The sequence below is a fragment of the Phodopus roborovskii genome, unplaced genomic scaffold (genome assembly GCF_943737965.1).
Source record: "Phodopus roborovskii unplaced genomic scaffold, PHOROB, whole genome shotgun sequence".
In the NCBI taxonomy this organism is placed as follows: domain Eukaryota; kingdom Metazoa; phylum Chordata; class Mammalia; order Rodentia; family Cricetidae; genus Phodopus; species Phodopus roborovskii.
The window spans coordinates 23,007,124-23,029,190 of record NW_026126482.1 but is presented as its reverse complement, the minus strand read 5'-3'; positions in this window follow the sequence as shown (position 1 = coordinate 23,029,190).

The window sequence follows — 22,067 nt, the reverse complement described above, 5'->3', positions numbered from 1 at the left end:
AGGGGGACTATACATGTAAAAGCAGACACACGTGCATGCACACACACACACACACACACACACACACACACACACACACAGCTTCCATTTTAAGCAGGTGACGTAAGAGACGAAAAATCCATGATTAAGAAAAATGAAATTGTATAAATTATAGCAGAAATGCCTGTCATCGTCCGTATTAGCTGCTAAAATGCCTCCAGGGGGTTAGATTAGAAAAAGAAAATTACTTATCTGTAATTCTTATTCTCTTTAGGTAGCAATTATAATAGATATACACTCTTGGGTACAAGTCATTGGTGTGAGAAAGAGAAGTAGACTTGAAGTCGGCTAAAGAATTCTAACCCTCAAGGAACATGTGCCCTGGGATGTCAAGGGCAAAATGTATATGGAATGTCATTGCCCTGCATATCATTTCTATCTGACCACCGAAAAGAGCAGGCAAATTTGGTCCCTGGAAAGGAAAGAAGGACTGAGTGGATCTATTATCACTATCATACTATATTAAATGTATAAAGGTCTAGCCCCAGGCAAGATTTGTGAATTGGGTCTCCTCATTTTCTCGGTGTGCCTCTCTACCTGGTTCAGGAATCCAATACCCACGTAGTCGCCTTCTTCTTCTCTCTGTTCCTAGGAAATGCCTCATTAAATTTATTTACACCAAAGCTGAGACATTCACTGCAGAAAGAGCTTTGGAGAAGAAATAAGGAGCCACATGCTTGGTGCTGGTTTAGCCACCAACTAACTAGTTCAAGACACCAGGTAAGCACGCCTACCCCTTTGGGCTCCAGTGTTATCATTTATACTGTAACTAGTAAACTAGGGAATGTAGTTCCTAGGAATACTTTTGTCTTAATTTTGAGAGAAAAGGGTGAGTTAAAACCAGGCTAACTTTAGTTTGTTAGATTGAAAATATTACCCTTGGTGATGACAGTTAAATGCAGCAAAATGGACCAGGAAAATGAATACTATGTCCAGGTTTGCACTGGAATACACGAGGACAACTGAGGTGTCACGTTTGTACTAGTACAATCTTTGAGAGCGTAGGAGGGGGTGACTGCTACACAAACACCCCAAGGTGTTAGTGTATCTCGATGTAACTTGAACCGAACACACACCGCAATATGGCCGAAACCCTGTGTAAGAGTGCTAGAGCACTGTTAGCATCATGGAGAGAAAATCACTCTTGAAATAGAGTGGGAAGGAAGGAGGGCCATTTCCGGGAATGACTGCCCCACTGCTTGGACGCGTTTCCACTGGGGAGCATGGAAGCTTTTCCACTTGCTCCTGTGTGTGTGTATTTGAACGCAGACACAAAAGGCATAGCTTCCTCCTTTCTTCCTGGCAGTCTGTTCTTGTCCGTGGAGGCCATTTTGAGTCAGACTGAACTCTTAGCAGGGGGCATTGCCCAGCTCCTAAAGGTTTTCTAGGGAAGGAGAGGGTGTAGATGTTTGTGTGCTGCTGTGGTTTAGATGTGGGGCTCTCTAAGCTTTCATGTGCTGAAGCTTGGCCCCCAAAGCTTGGCTGTGGAGAAGTGATGGGCCCTTAAAGATGAGGGTATTCGGAGAGGCGATTTTGTCTCGTGGCAGCATCCTCATCAGTGGATTGCTGCTTTTCTTGAAAGACTCCTTAGCTGTCTTGAGTTGACGGGACTGGGTTAACTTCCTTGAGACTTAATTGTTCTAAAGGTGGTGCATATCCCTTCTGTGACTCTCACACATGTGTGTTTCTTCCAGGTGTGTGCTTCCCCTCTCTGCTTTTCTACTTACTATACATTCATTGACATAGAAAACCAGGTATAGCTGCCCAATTTTGTGCAGAATTACAAGCCAAGCCAGACTTTTTTTTTTTATTACTTGCCTAGCCTCAGATATTTTGTTATTGCAATCCCCAATACTAAGAACCACAGCTAAACATAGTCACATGAGCTACTTATCTGATCTGGCCATAATCTTGATTAAATTCTAACCAAGCTGGGTTTCCCCTAGGATGACCCCATTGCTCCAAGCATAGAGAGAAGTACTTCATAGTATTATTGAATGTGATACAGCTGTGTCTGTCTTAAATTTATACCCTGAGAATTCAATGCTATTCTATGGCTGAAGGCTTGTAAGTCTGTGCTTGGAGGCCAGAGGAGTCCATTCTTCCCATTAGTTACCCAACTTAAGGGACAAACAGTGCTAATACATTAGAGGAGAACCGTGTCCAATATATACGTGATTTATATTATCTATATAAAATTGAGGAACTGCGTGTTCATGCATATTGAGGGCAGAAGTGCACATTGGTTGTCTTTCTCTGGTGCTCTCCATTTATTTCTTGAGACAGTGTTTCTTGCGGAACCTGGAACTCATCAATCGGCTATACTGGCTGGCCAGAGAGCACCTGGAATCCTATTTCACCTTCCCAGCACTCCAGTTACACACCACCATGCCTGCCTTTTTATGTGGGAGCTGGTAGTCAGGCCTTCAGGTATGTACAGCAGGTACTTTAGTGTAGGAATCATCTTCCTAGTTTCCATGCTCTGCTTCTTAAAGTTCCCTATAGCCTTTGCTCTTAGGGACTTTCGTTTGTGCGGCTATCTCTTCTGATAGCTCATGTGCAGCTCCTCCCACTCTACTCCCTGGAGTCCTAGCAAGTGTCTGCCATCTTGGGTGGATGTAAGAATTCTTTCTAGAGTCTTAGCTGCCTTCTGCTTTTGACTCTCCAGGCTGATTTTTGTGTGCTCTCCCCACCCCTCTTTACAGTCACATTTCATTGTGTTACCTCTCTCATGATTCAGGTGTCATCATCCACACGGGGCATCACTCGACAGGTTGGTTCCCTTCTATTCTGGCTCACCCAGCTCTTCCTCTGAGGGAAAGGATTCCCCCGGAAAGATGAGTGACAGAGCACACCTGAGGGTGAGCTTCTGAACACCAAGGCTGTGTCTCTTTCACGCCTGCTCCTCAAGTACTAACTATCACAACACCCTATCAGTGCTTGCCCAGCGAGAGGTGTGCGGTTCAGATTTTCACAGTGAGACTTGCAGGAGAGACGTAAACTGTATCCTAATGATCGAAGCTCGGGAAAGGCTGCTGGGATCTGTTCATCTTACAGTTCCACGTACTGGCTGCAACCCCACAGTGGGACAATGGCTCTCATCACTGGGGATCATACAGCCTGGGTCCCAGCCCAAGAACCCTGTGTAACTGGCCTAGCATTTGTTCTAGGCATCAGCATTTTCAAATTTTTCCATGTGAGCTTAGTAGGCAGCCAAAGCAGAGAAGACAGAGAAGGGGAAAGTTTGAAAGCACACTGTTACGACATGGTTGCTAGATAAATACGGGATGCCTAGTCGAGTTTCAAATTCCAACAACCAACACATAATTTTTAAGCATTAGCTGTGTCCCAATATGGCATAGATTAAACATGCTTAGAAATGACATGGTTTTTCTGAAATTGAAGCTTAGCTGGGTGACTTGTATTTTCATTTCTTTGAGTTAGCAAGTCTCGTTGCTATAACATTATCTCTCCCGAACTGACACTGTTAGAACCACAGTCTCCAGGTGATGTGTCTCCATCCCCATTACATCATGGTGGTGTGTATTGTTGCTCACACTGACTTACCTTCTCTTTGTGTTCCCAGTTGTCTGTGCAGCTCATTCCACTTAGCATCTGGTCACCTTCTCCAGTTACAAAACTCAATCAATCAATCAATCAATCAATCAAACAACAAATCATCAACCATCAATTCATGACTTAGGAAAATTGAGGGATAAACATGAAACATTCTTAGGAAATGTTCTCATAAAAACAAAGACAGAGGTTAATTTCACAGCAGGATCTTCACGGTGCAAATAAAACCAAGAAAGAAGAACAGGGATCTCTTCATTTTTGTTTTTTTCCAGGAAGATTAAATGAAGGAATTTAGTTAGTAGAGTGATCTATGTTAGAACAGCATCAACAACAGCCCATTTGTGGAACAGACACCAGAGTCTGCCTCTCTCCCACTCCTACAGGCACACAAATGCCAACATGTCAGCCTATTCCTGCAGAGCTCATCTTTCATGTATCAGTTTGTCAGGAGTCGCTATCCAGCCCTTGGAAGGTTCTAATATGAGGGATCTCTAATACCCCTGCTTTTGCTGCATCTGTTTGATGAAGTTTGGAACCCAACCACATCAATGGTTTTGCCTCTGGATGATCACGTTATTGGGGGATCATTAATGGAGATTGGGAGGGTTCTATTGACGTTTTAGCTACTTTCCTTGTTATGAGCAAACCCTCAAGGAGAAGTGGCACAAGGGAGGAAGGTTTCTTTAGCTCACAGTTGCAGTTCATCACCGTGGGGGAAGGGATGGTGGCTTGAGCCTGAAGTAGCTAGTTATACTGTGGCTACAAGTCAGGGAACAGAAAGCTGACAGGGTGTGGGGCAGGCTACAAAACTCTGAGGCCTGGATCCAGTGGCCCACTTCCTCTAGTAAGACTTGACCTCAGCCTTCTAGAGCCGTGCTCAGTCAGTGACCAACCGTGTAAACACAGGAGACTCTGGGGGCACACTGCATTCAATGCACAGCTGCTATCTAATGGTGTCCTCATCTGCCCTTCATGTGGAGAGAAGATGCCACCAAACACATAGTTGGATGCCTGGGGTAGACTGATAGAGGCAGACTCATCACCCCAGGGGCACCTTCCTAGCACACATTGTCACCTTCTTACATATCTAATCTTAACAACAGCTCTGCTAAGGAGGCCAGGCCTTATCTACTTTCACTACTTTGCTGATAAGAAACAAAGCCCAAATAATTAGTGACTGCAAAAAGCTGTGCACTTAATAAGTGACAAAGACCTCAACTCCGACCTTTGGCTTCCTAATTCTGTGCTTCTATTGATTTTCCTCTCTGGTGATACTGCCTAAATGTGCAAGAGCCTGGTAGCTGTTCAGAGACCTTGCTGAGAATGTGTAAGTCTTGTTCATGTCAATTTGAATGCAGTGGGTCCCAGAGTCTGACTTTTAAATACCAACAATAGAGAGGTAGTACAGGCTAGTAAATTTGAAAGCTGTCGTTGACTTTTATGAGACAGGGTCTTTCATTATAGCTCAGTTTGGCTTAGGAATTTGTGATGTCCCTGCTTCGGCTCCTAAGCACTGGGATTCTAGGCATGTACCATCACACTAGCTTTGGGAGTGAAATTCTTGATTGTAGTTCCTGGAATCCCAGCCTTTTTTTGGGAGTGCAAGTGTTTGGTAACTATCGCAGTTAAATAAGGATCAGGATAAACAAATAGGCCGAATAGATGTTTATTCAGGGAGAAATAACTTACAACCTAGACAGATGAACACCAGGAAATTCAACCCGATCCTCTTCTGTCCGAGTCACGCCAGCAAGAGAGCTTTTCCTGGCTCTCTCCGAACTCCTTCCACAGGTCACTTCCGCCCATGGCTCCACCCCCCAATGGGCGTGGTCAGTGCCACAGAAAGACTATCTCACTACAGGTAACTCTTTTGTAAATCATTGCACTACCTATAGCAGTTTACTTAAAAATACATTGACCTGGTTAGTGAGTAAAACAAGGTTGCTATGTGGGTATATACAAATGAGTTATTTCTAAGTTGCTCACTTCAGTAGTGGCTGATGGAGAAAAGGGTTCGAATTCTTTGGAATTTGTTCAACTTACTTTTTTACATAATTGCATTTACTGAGTATTTGTGAAATACCAGGCACTGTGCTAAGTACTGGTGTTAAGAGGTTGAGAAAGAGCCATTGTAGGAAATAAAGGGACATATGGGTCAGTTTATGTTTAGATGACATGGCAGCTGATAGGGATATCCAGTATGAGTCAGCATTAAAAGGCCAGCCTTGGATGTCTGGGAAACCACAAAGTAAACAATGATTTCATCTGTTATAACTGTTCTTGCAGAGTACCACTTTGTGTGATTTTGTACAAATATGGATTCAGTCAGTGCCTTTTCCTTTACCAGCTTGCCTGTTTGTATCTGTCTCAAGACCTGTGTGCCTACTTCGGTGTGGCCTATTTGCCAGTCTGCCTGTGTCAATATGGTCTACATGCTGATGCGTGCCTTCTGGCAACTGTCTGCCTAGTGGTATGTGCACTAGTAGATAAAGCATGTTTTATATCTACGATACCTCATGTTCAAGTGCTGGGATAATAGGCGTGCGCCACCAGCCTGGCTAAGCTGATTCTTATTGTAGTGATTACCAGAATGTTACTCAGAAAAGCTGGATCTAGTTATTGGGTAGAACTGTCCTTAGAGGAATTCCTGGACTTATTGGGACAGAACATCTTTGTCTTGTAGAAATGAGGACCAAATGAAGGCACACAAAGCCCTTTGTTTAAAGCAAAGGGACTGTCATCTGGAAATGACTTAGAGCAATGGTTTTCAACCTTCCTAATGCTGTGACCCTTTAACACAATTCTTCAAGTTGCAAGAACTCCCAACTATAACATTATTTTTGTTGCTTCTTCATAGCTGTATTTTTGCTATTCTTGTGAATCATAATGTAAATATCTGTATTCTCTGATGGTCTTAGGTGACCTCTGTGAAAGGAGTCTTGACCCACAGGTTGAGAACCACTGACTTGAGTGAGATCAGTGGTGGAGTGGGAGGACCAGGTGTGCAGACTGTGCTGTGGGGGGGGGGGGACTGTCCAGGGAGAATTGGGCATTCTAGACAGTGGAGAGAAATATGTATTTTATGTTTCTCAGGCTGAGTCAAAGTTGGAAGCATAGACAAAATTTAGATGTTTAAGTCTTGGCTTTTTGTGACAATTGTCATAGGGGATGTAGTTGGGCTCCCTGGATGGTTAGAAGAGACCATGCCTGCCTTCCTCCATGGTGTGATAGCCACCGTCAGCTGAATTTCTGGGATGGTTCTCTAAAGTCATGAACTGACTCTGTGTTGGCTATGTATTGCAGGTCAGAGTTCTGTTTTCATAAACAGTGTGGAACTTGGTTATTTATTCTCTCAGTCCTAAGGGTGAGGATCTGGAGTTTAAGTTGGGTTGAGCAGAGCCTGTTTGGAAAGCATGTGTCATACAGGGCAGATGAGGTGTAGGAAGAGCTGAGTGAAGAGTGAGAAAGTGTTAGGACAGGCTTTGTGGACCGTTTCCAAGGGTGCCAGCCACAACTCTCCACTTCTGTTTCCTGAAGCTGTTCCTTAGCAGTTGGGACATTCCTGAAAATGTCTTTGATGGACAGATGACTTCTCTCTTCTTTTGATGCTTCAAGTTTTTTTTTTCTTCCATATTCTCATTATACACAGCTATAGGTTTTATAAGTCACATTAGTAGAAGTATGCAGCAGGTATTTTGAACACAGCTGTCATCTCCCTCCTGTTACTCCTAGTCATTCCTCCAGCCATCTCCATCCTACTCATATGTCCTACATCCGTGTATAATATTAGGAACCTATATGAAATCTTGAATCTACAAATGAAAGAAAATGCAGCGTTTGTCTCTCTGAATTAAACTTATTTTGATAACTTAGACTCGATATCAATGACATGCTTGGAGCCTTGATGATGCAAACCAGGAACTGGGTGCTGGATTATTGCTACTCTGGATAAACACAATACGAGGACACCTCATTTTGATAGCAGCTCATGCTATTTTAATAGATAATTAACTTTCTTTTTCTCCAGTCTTCCTTTGCTTAGGAATGGCTTGCTGAAAAAGGATTTTCTTTCCCTCCCTCAACTAGTATCAGGTGTCTGACTGAGGTGGTTGAGTAAAATAGTTAAAATATTTTTATACTGGCCATAAAAGGTTTTACAATACACTTGCTGTTTATAGGTTTTACAATACACTCGCTGACTTGTGGAGGAGCTGTCATGGTGGTGATGGGCACACATAGAGAGATTGGAATTTCTTATGGAATTTGCTGAAATGAATTAATCCTGGTGACAAAGCCAAGTATAAAATTTTAGTGGCTTCTGAAACTGTCACCACCACCTCCCCCACTTTTTTTTTTTTACATTCCCTGTCTGCAATACTCAGGAAACCAGTGGATTCCGACAGAGCTAAATGCATTTGCTCCTGTGAACTGTGTTTATGAGGCCTTGATCTCTTGCAGGCAGAGCAAAGAGAATGAAGAGCAAATGTCAAATGTTGTCTTTTAAATAATTAGTGGTGTGAAAAACAACAGCAATATTGGTATTTTTTTTTGAGGGGGCCACTTCTTCATTTATATTAAAGTAGTTTTCCCTTTTCAAAGACAAGTGGTATTATTTTTATATAGAAAACTACCAATTAAAAATAAAAGCAAGGGTGTCTAGTCTTGAAAAGGCAGCAGTGAAAACACTTTGGAAGGCAGCAGAAGAGCATCTTTTGCAGGATTGGGAAGGAAGGCTTAAGTGATTAGCAAGCTCTTTAATAGCCCACAGCAAATAGCATAGTTTAATGACCTTCATGTGCATTAACAATGCTAGAAAATTATGGAGATACACTCATTATGTGGACAGCCACAAACAGTATTGAGAGATGATTAAAATCTGGGAGAAGTTCCTACCCAGCAACTCTGAGCCCTGACTACATATTTTGTCATCTATGCTGAGGGTAGCGTGTAAGCCCAGAATGATGGAGCTTCAAATGGTGTGCTCGCTGTAATGGGAAACTCGTTTTCTTCCTCTGTCTTCAGAGGCAAAATATTCATGAGAATTTATTTCTGAGCTCTTTATGATATTGACCACAGAGATAGTAAAAAATAAATAAACAAATGAAAAGGAAATGCTAATAAAAATGTTTAGCTGGTCTCCCAAACAAATGGCATTTATTTTCCACTCCTTTTACATTATCAAATGACTTTGCTGTTTAGAGGAGGACAGTAGTGGAGCTAAGGAGGGGGCTCAGTTGGTAAATGCTTGCCAGGCAAGCATGAAGAGCAGCTGGATTTGATCCTAAGAACCCACACTTTCCTTTTCGTTTTTAAATAAGCTGTTGGCATTAATTATATAAATGTAGGAAACTATCAAGTGGTTAAAAACTACAAATAGAGAAACTCAAACAATGACCATAAAAATTGAACACAAACACATAGAAAACACAGTGGTGTCAGTAGTCCCAGTGCTGAGGCCCTCATGCAACCCACTTCCCTCTGACCCTCACTCTCCCAGAAGAGATCCAAGACCGAGTCTCTTCCTCAGCCCATGTATAAAGTCCTGGACAGACGTACACTGCTCTGCTAAGCTTTCCGTGAGCTGTTACATTTTTGCCCCAGGATTGTTTTATTTCTTCTCACTGTAGTTCTCGACCTTTGTTCCTACTAACCTAACCTTCCACTGAGTCTCAGTATGAGACATTCTAGAACTGTTCAGAAGTATAAAGATCTAGCCTTGCTTCTGGTAATTACTGGCACTACTGCCAGCTTACCAGTTTTCACAGCCAGTGAGGAAAGTTATTGACAGGTCTAAACAGCAATGTGGTGAGCAGAGGGAAATGGTTTGGTTTTTGAGGCAGAGTTTCTCTATGTAGCCTTGGGTGTCCTGGAACTCACTTTGTAGATGAGGCTGGTCTCAAACTCACAGAGATCTGCCTGCTTCTGCCTCCCGAGTCCTAGGATTAAAGACGTGCACTGCAATACCTGGCTTGTGGGGACATTGTTTTATCTTCACTTTCAGCACTTTTAAAAACTAACCAGGATGCTCTGCGGTTACCGTGGTCCACTGAGAGCTCTCTACTCTGCAGCATGCGTTTTACTACCCCCAGATACCTTTTCATGTCCTTTCCTCTACTTCTTCCACCTCTTCCTCTCCACCTCTCATTCTCCCCAGACTCCTGGACCACATGCACGAGATACATTTGCTCAAAAATGTACTGTTTGTAGTTAGCCATTAGGGAAGACTGACAACTAGCATTCTTCCATATAGGCCCCCATCCTCCACCATGCTGAAAGTGACCCAGAGGACGCCATGAGGCTGCAGTTTAGAGTGTGACAGACATGGTTGTTTGATCTTTTGCTGGAGAACAGGCCAGTCTCTTACTGTCATGGGTCACTCATGCCCTCAGGAAAATTATCAAGACTCTGCAGGGTAATTATGTGTTATAATATGACCGCAGGTATCTCTGGAGATAAGAATACATTGGGTTACTAGAACAAAAGTAGGTTGAATGACTTATAAACAACAAAAATTAACTAATTTTAGAAGTGGGGGTATTGGACCCTACTTCATGCTAGACAGGCATTCTCCCAGTGAGGTATAGCCAGACTTTGTTTTGCATTAAAACAACAAAAATAAACCTGAAACAGGCTTCATTATATTGCTCAAGAAGCCTTTCAACTTGCAATCCTCTTACCTCAACCTCCCATGGGGCTGCAGACCCTCACTATCAGGCACACTATTTATTTTTCAGAGTTCTGAAGGCTGGAAATCTACAACCCAGGTACCAGCTTTCTAGACAGAGCTTTCCTGCTGTGTTCTCATCTAGTTGTGGAAGGAGGAAGACAGAGTCCAGGGCCTCTTTCAGGTGATGTTAATATGGTGCATGTTGTTACTATCACAGCTTATAATCTCCCAGGCCCCAGCACCTCACACCATCACAGTGTCAGTTGGAACCGCTACATGTGAAGTTGGGGAGGGGAGGGTGCAAATGTCCAGTGCATACTTCAGAAGTTTTCTTGGAGGTTGGCTGCTTCTTCAGAATCAGCAGAGAGAAAGTGTGTGCCGGCGTTTTTCTTTGCTGAAAGTTGGCTTTTCAGGATAAAATCAGAACATAAAATTGGCATCCTTAAAAATCAATTTTTAATAACTTCATATTTAAGACTCTTTGTAGATTTCCCTTCTGCATACATTTTCTTGCCTTGAGCCCGGTTTTATGGTTCTTTGAAGCTTAAAAAAAAAAAATCAACCTCTGGATAAAAAGCCTCATTTTTTTCCCCCTTGGCATTCTGGCTATTTTTTCTTCTCATGGCCTGAGGCTCCAGCAGTGTGGCCAGAGGAAGGGTCCAGAAGCATGGCTGTGATAAGGCAGCTTGAAAGGGGGCAAGGCTTCATTTAAACAAGAGGTTGAGGTGTGGGGGTGGTTTTCCTGATCAGTAAGCAGGTTGAAAGGTAACCAGCTTTCCCAGAGCTCCCTGTGGGACTTTGGGTCTTGAAGGATTTTGGAGGTCCTCGTGCTGAAATCTATTGTGCAACTTTTCCTGAGAAGCAAAGCCATGTCTCTGCCACAGACAGAGCAACAACAGAACAAAAAATTCCACCCAGGTCCAGTGTGGTGAGTCAACAGCTGTACTGGAGTCAACTATAGGAACTCAGCTCACTCAAAGCAGCAGCAGCGGCAAAACGGTCCTCCTGGGATGTAGACTGGAGAAGCTGCCCCACTGAACAATCTCAATCCCCCCTTTCTTCCCTCTCTTACATACGCCTGCATTTTCAATGACCATGTGTAGCTGTTGAGTTGGTGGCAGGGATCTCGGCTGTGGGTTTGGTGATTTTCTCCATCCTTCTATGAGAGATAACAATTCCATCATGGTTACAGGCCTAGCTGCTACTGTATTGTTCTGTTTATCTCATAACTATTGCCGCAGACCAAGGACCGAGGTCACGACAGCATTCTGCTTCACAAAGGCCAATGGGCACGTCATGTCCAGGGGAACAGAGCCACTACCAAAAGGCTCTGTCCTCACCTCATTTCTTCTGGGAGGTGGTGAAGCTTTGAGGAGATAGAAGCATCCCTGAAGATGATATGGGGCTCACTTGGCTTTCCCCTCTGTTCTTCTTTTCTTCCTGGCCACCAGGAAATGAATAGGCCTGCTATGCTACACGCTGCCACCATGTACTCCCTCAGCCCAGGCACACAGAAACATAGGCAGCCAGGCCAAGTGACCCTGGACTAATACCTTTCGAAACCTTGAGCCAGAACCAACCTTTCCTACTTATATGTTGATTGTTTCAGGGATTTTGTCATAGAGATGGAAAGCTGGCTTTCACGTTTCCGGAAAGATAGAAGTTCCAACTGTGCAAGGCACACTAGGAACCACCCAGAGGCTGCACATGGGCAGCATTGGTGCAGAACAGGGTATGGCATGATTTGCCTGTCAGAATACAAAGGCTAATGGTGTTCAGCAGACACAGTTCAGAGAGACTCAATTCTTTAGTAACAACATATGGAGCCACTCTGAGAGACTAAAGCCCTCACGCACAGGAAGTGAACAGGAATGCCCTAGATGGTGCTGTAACATAGAAGGGTGAGTGCTGTCTGATTTCACTCACAGGAGATGCTCACCCCGAGGGCTAGAACTGCCAGTATGTGCCACCATGCCCCAGCTCCTTGCTGCCTTCCCCAGATAGCCTTTTTGGGTGTGATTTACAGGACATTCTTAAGGGCCCATAGGAAGCATGTAATGTAACAGACTGCAGGGGAGCCAGAGCTGTGGACATGTATCATTGCAGTCACTTTTAACAGTCAGTTTTAGAATGTGTTCATTCAGTGCCCACAATAGAACTCTGTACCCGTGAATCATCATGTCACAAATCACCCTCTCTGTCCTGTCCCTCATCATCCATAAATATACCCACTGCTGCGCTAGATTTCCATATTCCAGACATTTGACTGGAATCATGCAGCATCTAGCATTTTGCACTTCACTTTCTTTTTTGCATAATGTCTTCAAAGTCCATCCATCCTGTACTCTGTGTCAGAATTACCTTTTTTCAAGGTTGAATAATATTCCATAGTTCCATCCTATCAACCACATTGATGCTTGGGTGTCATGTGCCTTTTAACTATGATTACTGCTTATTGTTGGTATGAAGAATTTGAGGATCTTCTTTTAGTTCTCTTAGATGAAACTGTTGTTTGGTGATAACTCTGTTTAGCCATTAAAGGCTTGTCACTAAAACTTTTCTTTTAGTATTTTTTGCACGTGTATGTGTAAAGTATGCATGTGTGTGTAAGAGTGTGTGTGCCTGTGCATGCACACATGGATGCTAGAGGTGTGAGTATCTTCCTCGGTTACTCTCCACAGTATTTCTTGAGACAGGGTTTCTCACACTGTACCCTGGACTTACTAATGGGCTTGTTTTGTTGGCTAATAAGCTCCAGGAATGTAGCTGTCTCTCCTCCCTACAGTGCTGTGGTTAAAAACATGTACAATCCTGCCTGGTTTTATGTGGGTTCTGGTTATCAGAATTCAGATCTTTGTGCTTTTGTGGCTAGCACTCTACTTGCTCAGCCATCTCCTCAGTGATTTTGCATGATTTTATTGTAAAGAAATAGGCAACATGACCTTTCAACTGTCATCATCTATCTTACTTTTCAGACAGCAATGGTCAAGTGCCGTGATGAACAGCTTCCTTAATATCTGTTCCTCCTGCCTAATCAAAAGGAAGAAAATAATATATAAAGTATTATGTGTAATAAAGGGTAAACTAGGAGGAGACTTTCTACATAATCATATTAAAAACTTATGTTGCATTTTCAAGGAATACTGATCCCCATATAAGCTTAAGGATAGTTAACTATATGACTTTCTATGGCCATATTTGCTCCGAATTCATTTCTGAGAAATAGTATAGAAACAACTGCCCCAAGAATCCTCAATGTAAATCTCGACATTAAGCCAGTCCTCCCTTCCCTTGTCCCTTGAATCATTTATTTAAGTGGCAATAATAAAAGGTGTCAGCAATTCAATCCTGAGCTCTGGGACATTTCTGTATGCTGACCTTTAAGTATTCCATGCTAACACATGAGCTGCTCCTACCATTTCCTATGAGATACAGCGTGGCTGAGGGGTCAGACATTCTAATGATAAAATTACCATTTACTTTTCCCTGGCAGACCCAGAGCCTGGCATTATAAATGTAGGGAACCTTTCACCTGGAGCTCTTCTGCTTGATGGGAGATTATCTCACTGGTAACAAGATCACCGTTCAGGAGACACAGGAAGCATTGGATCTGGTTTCCCCTCCATTTCTGGGTTTCTTTGTGGCGTGTTCTTCTCATTCAGTCTAGAGAGCGTACTCTGTGTGAGGCATGGGGCTGAGGTAGGTTTGGAACTGTGGCTGCCTTGGTCACCTCAGCTTCCAGACATTTTTGAAGCCTGGGTGTCCTTCTGTTCTTTCTCTAAACTTCAGGTATCTGTGTCTTATGTTGATGGCCTCATTTAATCTGTAACCACAGCCTTTTTCCTGCTGATATCAAGGGAGTGGTATTTCAATGCTTGGCATGGGATTTGCAAAAGCAATTAGAGGACTCAGTGGTGACTTACAAAGATACTTATTTCAAGTTGTGAAAAACAATATCCATCCACAAAGGGCAATGGCCAGAGAAGGGGCTTGAAGAAGACAAGTTGGGGCAAGCTACACAAGACACATACAAGTTGATATTAATGCCAGCTCTCTAGGTTAGTGTCAACACAGAGCATGGATTACACCTCAAGGAGAGTTCATTTGGAGACAGATGAGTGACCATGGCCCAGGAAGACAGATTAAGGTACTCCAAATTCCATGTTCCAATGTGGTGATGGCTTCATGAAATTTTATAGTGACAGAACAAATATCATAAATCAATAGACTTTACAAATGCATTAGTGGAAACTTCAGGTTGATAGGTTATAGAAAAACAGAGCAGCATTGGCTACAGGCCTAAGATGATATTTAATAACAGTTTTAGCTTTTGGATTGATGGAAGTTATGGCTCTTTTCTAAAGGATTTACTTCATAGTTGTAGGATGTTAGGCCACACATAGAAGAAGACAGGCTATTACGTGGGCAGAGGTAGAACTAGATAATTTTTAATTGGGCCCGTGACCTGTAACTTTCTAATGTCTTTACAATCATTGAAGTTTATTGTTAAGATTTGGTTCATTTTTAATTATTTGCACATTTGTGTGTCTGTGTTGGGTATGGGCACTTGAGTGTAGATGCCTGCTGAGGCCAGAAGAGGGCATCGCATGATCTGAGGCTGGAGTTCCAAGCAGTTGCCAGCTGCCAGATATGAGTGCTGGGAAGCAAACTCGGGTCCTCTGCAGGAGAAGTAAGAGCTCTTAGGCTTTAGTCACCATCTCTGCAGCTACACCACTCAAGGTCTGCTTAATCAGCCCTGTGGAAGTTTCTGTGTAAGGTGGAGCTTCTTTATGGAACTTATTTTCATACCAGCAAGACAGTGAAGTATGCACTCCATTTCAGTATTAATAGCCTGATCTTGAATGTACCCAAGGATAGTGCAAATGTCTCTAAATGGCACTTTAGCTGAGTTTCCAGAAAATGGACTCACAGAAAATGAAAATGTGCTTTTTGGTAAGATTCCTTGTTGCGTAATTACTTTCTAACAGTAGAAATAGTAGAGGCTGTGTGTACATGTGTGGGGGAGTAGGAGGTAGGAGAGAGGAGGAAGGAAGGAGGGAGCAAAGGAGAGGGAAGCGAGCAAGCTGATTTCTGGCCTTTGGTCATTTTAGTGGTTTGAATGGAATGTCCCTCACAGCCTCAGGTATTTGAAGACTTGGTCTCTGGTTGGTGTCACTGTTTGGGCGGTTATGGAGCATTCAGGATGCAAAGGCTTTCAGAGGAAGTATGCTACTGGGGCATTGAAGGTTTATAGCCTCATCCCACATCTGGTTCACACTCTCTGCTTTCTATGTGCATAAAGATGTGACTTCCCAGTTTCCTGATGCCACATATGAACTTTCCCTTGGAGCTATAAGTCAAAACAAACCACCTCTTCTACCCTTCTCTTTTGGTCATAGTGTTTCATCACAGAAAACAAAAACAAAACAAAACAAAACAAAAAACAGCTATTAGTAATACTAAAAGTCTTCCTAGAAGAGGAAAAAGTCACTGTGGCTGAATTAAAAGTGAGAAAGAGCCAGTTGGAGGTGCACTAAGCTTTCCTGAATCCCACCTCTGCCTTCACCTTGGAAAGAATGGGTGATTAAAAGGAGCTAGGGATGGAGTGAGCCTTGACTTCTGTGAAGGTGTCATAGATCCTGTCTGTGAAGTTGGATGCTACTCTTCTGGCATGTATCAGCACTTGCTTGTAAGAGCAATTTGTAATTAACGATAACTAACCCTAGGAAGTCTTCCCAGTTGCTTACTGTATTTATTAGGCTTGAGATTTCATACCTAACAGTTATCAAACATCATAAACCTCCAGTTATGAGATCTCATTAGAGATGAGTCCCAGGAAGGAGATAAAAATTTTTGACCACTTGCAGCATATTCAAATGAAAGCTGGTGCTAATGAAATTATTCTTATGTAATTAGATATATTCAGTAATGTCCCAGGTTGGTTCAGTGCCATGGTTGGACTGCTAATTTTTATTCTTTCCAGGCACAGAGCTATTTTTCTCTGAAGATTTATGCCACAAGTAGCCCCAGAAGCTGGCTGAGTCTGGAAACATGGATGTCTTAGAAGCAGAATTCACCATGGCATTCCCTTTAAGAAAATCAAGCCCTCCTGTTTGCCTTGCTCCATAGGCTGGAGGCTTCAGAAAGAGAATGCAAGAAGGGTCTTGCCTTGCAACTCTTTAATGCAAACCCAGGAAGTTGGGGTCAACTTCAGCCTGAATAAATCTAGAGTCACTTCTAGGCTCTGCAGATTTTGTCTGTGTTTATTACTACTTAGTTCCAATCCAGGAGACCAGAATCACAAAACATGAGTCCCATTTCCCCTTGACAAAGCACTCAGTAATTAACTTTCCTCTCCTTCCCTAGGTCATGTGCCATTCAGAATGATAGAGTTTTAAGTCTGATATTCCTAGGGAATGACCTGCCCTGGTGTCCTCTTTGACATCAGTGGAACATTGCTTAGCATATGCAGGAACTGGTGAAGATATAAAACAGAGAAGCCTTAACCCTGCCTTCACATTCTTCCATTTATTTCACTTAGATAAAATACGGTGAATGAAATAATTTGAGAAATCACCTTTCAATCTTGATGACACCCCTACTCTATTGGAGTGGAAGAGGATAGGCTACCATAGACTGCTTTCTTTCTTGTTTCTTCTATACCTGCTGTGCTGAAACCAACATTCTCCTTCTGTTCTTCAGTGTTGGACACAGATGAGGCCATGTATAGCAAATCCATCCCCACCTTGAAACAGAAGTGCCAACTGACATGGCCCCTGAAGTGAAGGAGGTAATCTCAATCTTGGCAATGATATTTCTGGAAACAGACTCCCCCCCACAAAGAAGTGTGTATGTGTGTGTTAGAGAGAAATTACAGTTTTGAGATCTTATGCAGCTCACGTCAACATTAGCATCATCTGAAAGAACCCTTTTCAGGTGGGTCCTACAATCTTGAACTTGGAACTAAATGTAGTTCCCCCTCCCTGCCACCATGGGAAGGTAGATGGGATTCTTCTAGGTGTAGGACTTTGCATACCGAAAGCAAACTTGGACAAAATTCCTGATTCTCATCAACTAGCCATTCCTGACTCTGCCATCCCAAAGGCTAATGCATTTTGTAGATTGAATAGAAACTGAAAAAGCAGCTTTCTTTGGGAGCTGTAGATAACTCAGCCTCAGAAACTACTTATTGATTCTTCAGGTTCAGATCAACATAAATCATGTGAAAAGGCAAAGTCAGAGTCCCCATGACAGCTGGCAGGGGAGTAGGCTTCCTTTTCACAGTGGCACTCATGTCAAAAAAGTTCTGAAAATTAATCAATAGTCAAATAACTCAAGTGACAAATGGATCATTCTGGCACAGACCAGTGTCTCTGAGATGTCACACAATGAAAACACGGCCCACAAATAATGCATTTTATTTGACTTTACTCAAGATTTTTACTGATTCTATCACATTTAACTCATCTTTTCCCATCAGTCTCTGGAAATAGGAAGATAAAAGTAACCGCAAAATGAAATTTAGGCTTTACATTACAGTGCTCACTTCTCCAATAATTTTATAATGGAAAGTAAAGTCGGTCATTCCATGTCAGTTAGAAGAACCTATAGTAGGCTATATGTGAGAGGATTTTTATAGATCATAAAACATGCACTTTAAATGCTATTTGAATTACAGCTTGATTTTCCTTCAGTTCTTTTGTCTTTAAAAAGTTTTCAATGAAGATTTAGTCTTGGGAATGTTGTCTTATACAATAGGCTATTATCTACTTTGCTTACCTGTATAATATTCCCCTTTTTTCTTTTCATAGTTCCATGCACATTGACTATGTATGTGGAAGGGAGTGATGCCACCCTCTATGGAAGGGAGTGTCAGTGGAAGCTCTGTGGAGATCCAGCACTTTGTTGATCAGGATAATTACTATGATGCTCTTATGCCTGTGTGGAGTCTCTACAACCCAACAATTGAGTATTTCATACAAAAATCTTGGTCATAGAAAAGTGAAAAAATCTCTCTGTTCCCTGCGGTCATTCTGAGACCCAGTCTGAACTATGAGGACAGCAATGGTTTCTGTGGCAAGAGAGGCACATGCATTCGTCATTTTGCCATTGTTCTAAGTAAGTCACATAGCCACATATAACTTTGGCACAATTTGGGAAACACTCAGTCGTCGTTGGTTGGCTTGGAAGACAAACTGGAATGACTGGCAACCAGTGCTGAGGGTCACTCAAATGAGAAGAAGAATGTTTCCTGGGTGGAGGAGAGGCCAGTCCAACTCACTAAAGGCAAGGGTCAAGGGACAGCTGTGTTGCATTGTACGGTGGCAGATGAATTTTGGTGTCCTGCGTGCAGAGAGCCATTAGCACTCAGAGTGACCATCATTTTTTTCTGAGAAGCTGAAGCCTGGCTTTCTGTTCCCACACTGGACAGGCTGAGAATGCAGAGTACCCTCAGCTCTGACAAGTGTTCTATGGCAAGTGTTCTCCAACTTTACCATGCTCTACAATGACTGAAAGCTACCAACTCCCCTTCCCAGAGATTCGTGGATCAGCAGGAGGTCTGAGGTATTCTAGTATTTGCCTAGGAATGACTGAGAGAATGATAAACACCCCCCTCCCACAGGCCCTATCAGTACTTATGATTATATAAACTGAAAAGCTCCAGCAGCTTCAGCAGACCAGCAGGTGACATGAAGAGCCAATGGTGTGTCTCTGGTCTTGAGTCAAAAGACTCTAGGTCCAGGAGAGTGCTGCTCCAGTCTATGAAGCTAAAGGATTAGTACCAGAATCTGAATCTGAAGGAAGGGGGAGGCCCATGGCCCTGGATAAAAACTGGCAGACAGAAAGAATCATTTCTTAATCTTGTGTTCTACTCAAATCTCCTGTGGACAGGATTAGGACCATCACCGTGTGTGTGAGCAGTGGGGGACTCCAGCCTATGGACTCAAATGTTATGGTGTAGATATGATGTGGCCCCCACCCGCTCCACGTGCAAAAAAGAGCTCCTACATTGAAGGTGTGATCCCATGTAGTGGATCCAATTATTGAGAAGTGTTTAGACCTCAAGGGCTCTGCCCGAATCAGCAAGTCAGTAACAAGATGGATGTACATTAGATGATGCTCCAGGAAGGGGGTGGAAACTTTAAGGTGGAGCCTAGTTAGGGGACATAGGTTACACAGATATACCTTGCAGGTGCTTCCTTGATTCTCTCTCTCTCTCTCTGTCTCTCTCTGCTTCCTGGTTGACACCAGATAATATAAACATGATCAGGAGCTGTGCAGAGTTCTACCTGGCAAAAGGAAGAATTCAAAAGGAGAAGTAAATCCTAGGAATAGTGGAAATGCAGGTGCCTAAGACCTGGGGTAGTGCTTATTATATATGTTTTCATGTTACATGGTAAAGCCATTGGTTTACTTACTTTTATATTGCTGTGTTAAAAAACACCCTGACCAAGATAACTAGTAAACTAAAGCACTTGATTTGGGACTTACATCTGAGAATTTGCCCTTTGATCTGCAAGTAGGAGACAGAAAAAGACATGACACATTAGTACTGGCACTAGTCTTTTGAAACCTCAAAGTTGAACCCCCACCCCACAAGTGACAAGACCATGCCAATTTCGGCCCGAGTGTTCAATCATATGATCTTATGGGGGCCATTCTCATTTAAACACTACAGCCATAAGCATTCAGGCTATCAGCAAATGATTTGTGTGTATGTTGTTTGTGGTGTGTGTGTGTGTGTGTGTGTGTGTGTGTGTGTGTGTGTGTGTGATGGGAGATGGCATTCTGTAAATAGTTTCTCATACTGGTTAATGAATAAAGCACTGTTGGCCAATAGGAAAACAAGATAGGCGGGATTAGGAAACAAGGAGGATTCAAGGAAGTAGCAGGGAGGAGTCAGCATGTAGAGACTGGAGAGAACAGAGGTCCGGGCCCACTCTCCAGTAAGATGAGACCACGTGGAAATACTTAGATTAATAGAAATGGGTTAATAATTAAGACAGAGCTAACTGATAAGAAACTAGTACCTGACCAACAGCATTATATCAAATACAGCGTGTCTGTATGTTATTTGGGGCTGGTGCGGTGGTGGCTCCAGGCTGCCTGAAAAACTTCTCTTATGTGTGTGTGTGTGTGTGTGTGTGTCTGTGTGTGTATGAATGTGTGTGTGTGTCTGTGTGTGCATGAATGTGTGTGTGTCTGTGTGTGTATATGTGTGTGTGTGTGTATGTGTCTGTGTGTGCATGTGTATGTGTATGTGGTGTATGCATTTGTGAGAGTATGTGGGTGTTCATTCATTTGAATGTATGTAGAGCCTAGAGGTTGATGTCAGGTGCCTTCCTATTGTTTCTCATTATAGTTTTTGAGTCAGGATCTCTCACTGACCCTAGAGTAGTTGTTCTCAACCTGTGGGTCATGGCCCCTTTGAGGGGAGGGGTCAAATGACCCTTTCAAAGGGGTCACCTAAGACCACTGAAAAGCACACGTATTGACATTATGATTCAAAAAAGTAGCAGAATTACAGTTACAAAGCAGTAATGAAATAGCTGTATGGTTGGAGGTTCTCACAACATGAGGAATTGTATTAAAGGGTTACAGCATTAGGAAAGTTGAGAACCACTGCCTAGAGCTTGCTGTTTTGGCTGGACTGGCTAGTCAGCAAGACCCTTCTGTGTCCACCTCAGCAGTTCTGGGGTTACAGATGAACATCTGTGCCCAGCTTTTGCATGGTTGCTGAGAAATGCAAACTCGGGTCCTAATGTTTGTGCAGCAGGCACATTACCTGCTGAGCCATCCCTAGCCCGTGTGGCTTTTTTGAGACAGAGTCTCATTATATTGCCCAAACTGGGCTCACATTCCCGGGTTCAATCATTCTCTTGCTGCAGGAGATCAGAGCCTGTGCCACTGTATTCAGCTTCAAAATTATTTATTTTTTAATAACGAAGCACATTGATATGAAATGAAGTAACTAGATTGTGTCTATATGAGGATTAAAACCTCCAATATGGTTCATAACTTTATCTTGTCAGTTTTAAAGCATGAGGGTTTTTGTTGCTTTTTATTGTTTCATTTGTAGCTTATTATTTTGAATGGAAAATGCTTCTTCCCTAAACACTAAGAAAAAATACTAACCTGTCCAAAATATGTACTGCAAAATAACATTTTAAAACATTGAGTTAATCCTGGCTATCTCCAGTATTAATATGATTGATTTGAAAATTATTTTTAAAATTCTCTTTCTGATATTTTCCAAATATCTTACTTTCCAAATCAGGAAAATGCGAGTTTACCTTTATCACCAGCACTGTTAGGATTTGAACAAAAAGAGAGAAGCGCTTAAAGGGTTGAGTGAGAAGGGAAAGGAAAAGAGAGACAGGTGTGTGTGTGTGTGTGTGTGTGTGTGTGTGTGTGTGTGTGTGTGTGTGTAAGAAGAGACACATTTTGTTTAAATCCCTGAAACACATTTTAAGGCCGTGTTTTCAAACCATGGCTTCTGATTGTGAGGAGCCTAAATTCAATCATAAGGTTTTGAAAAGGTTGCTCATATAAAGTTTCCCAGCATCCTTTAGAATAAGGTGCAGACAATGGCTTCTTTTTAACCATTGCACTGAAAACAGCAGCGAATTCTATATCACTTTAAAGTAATTTGCATATTGATGAATGAGTCACTGGATGGGGAAGGTCTGGTGTTTTAAGAAAAACATTTCCTCCTCTCTCTGCTTCGCTCACTTGTCTGGAGTCCTCTCAAATCAGTCAAGAAGCCTAGTCCCTGTGGACCAGG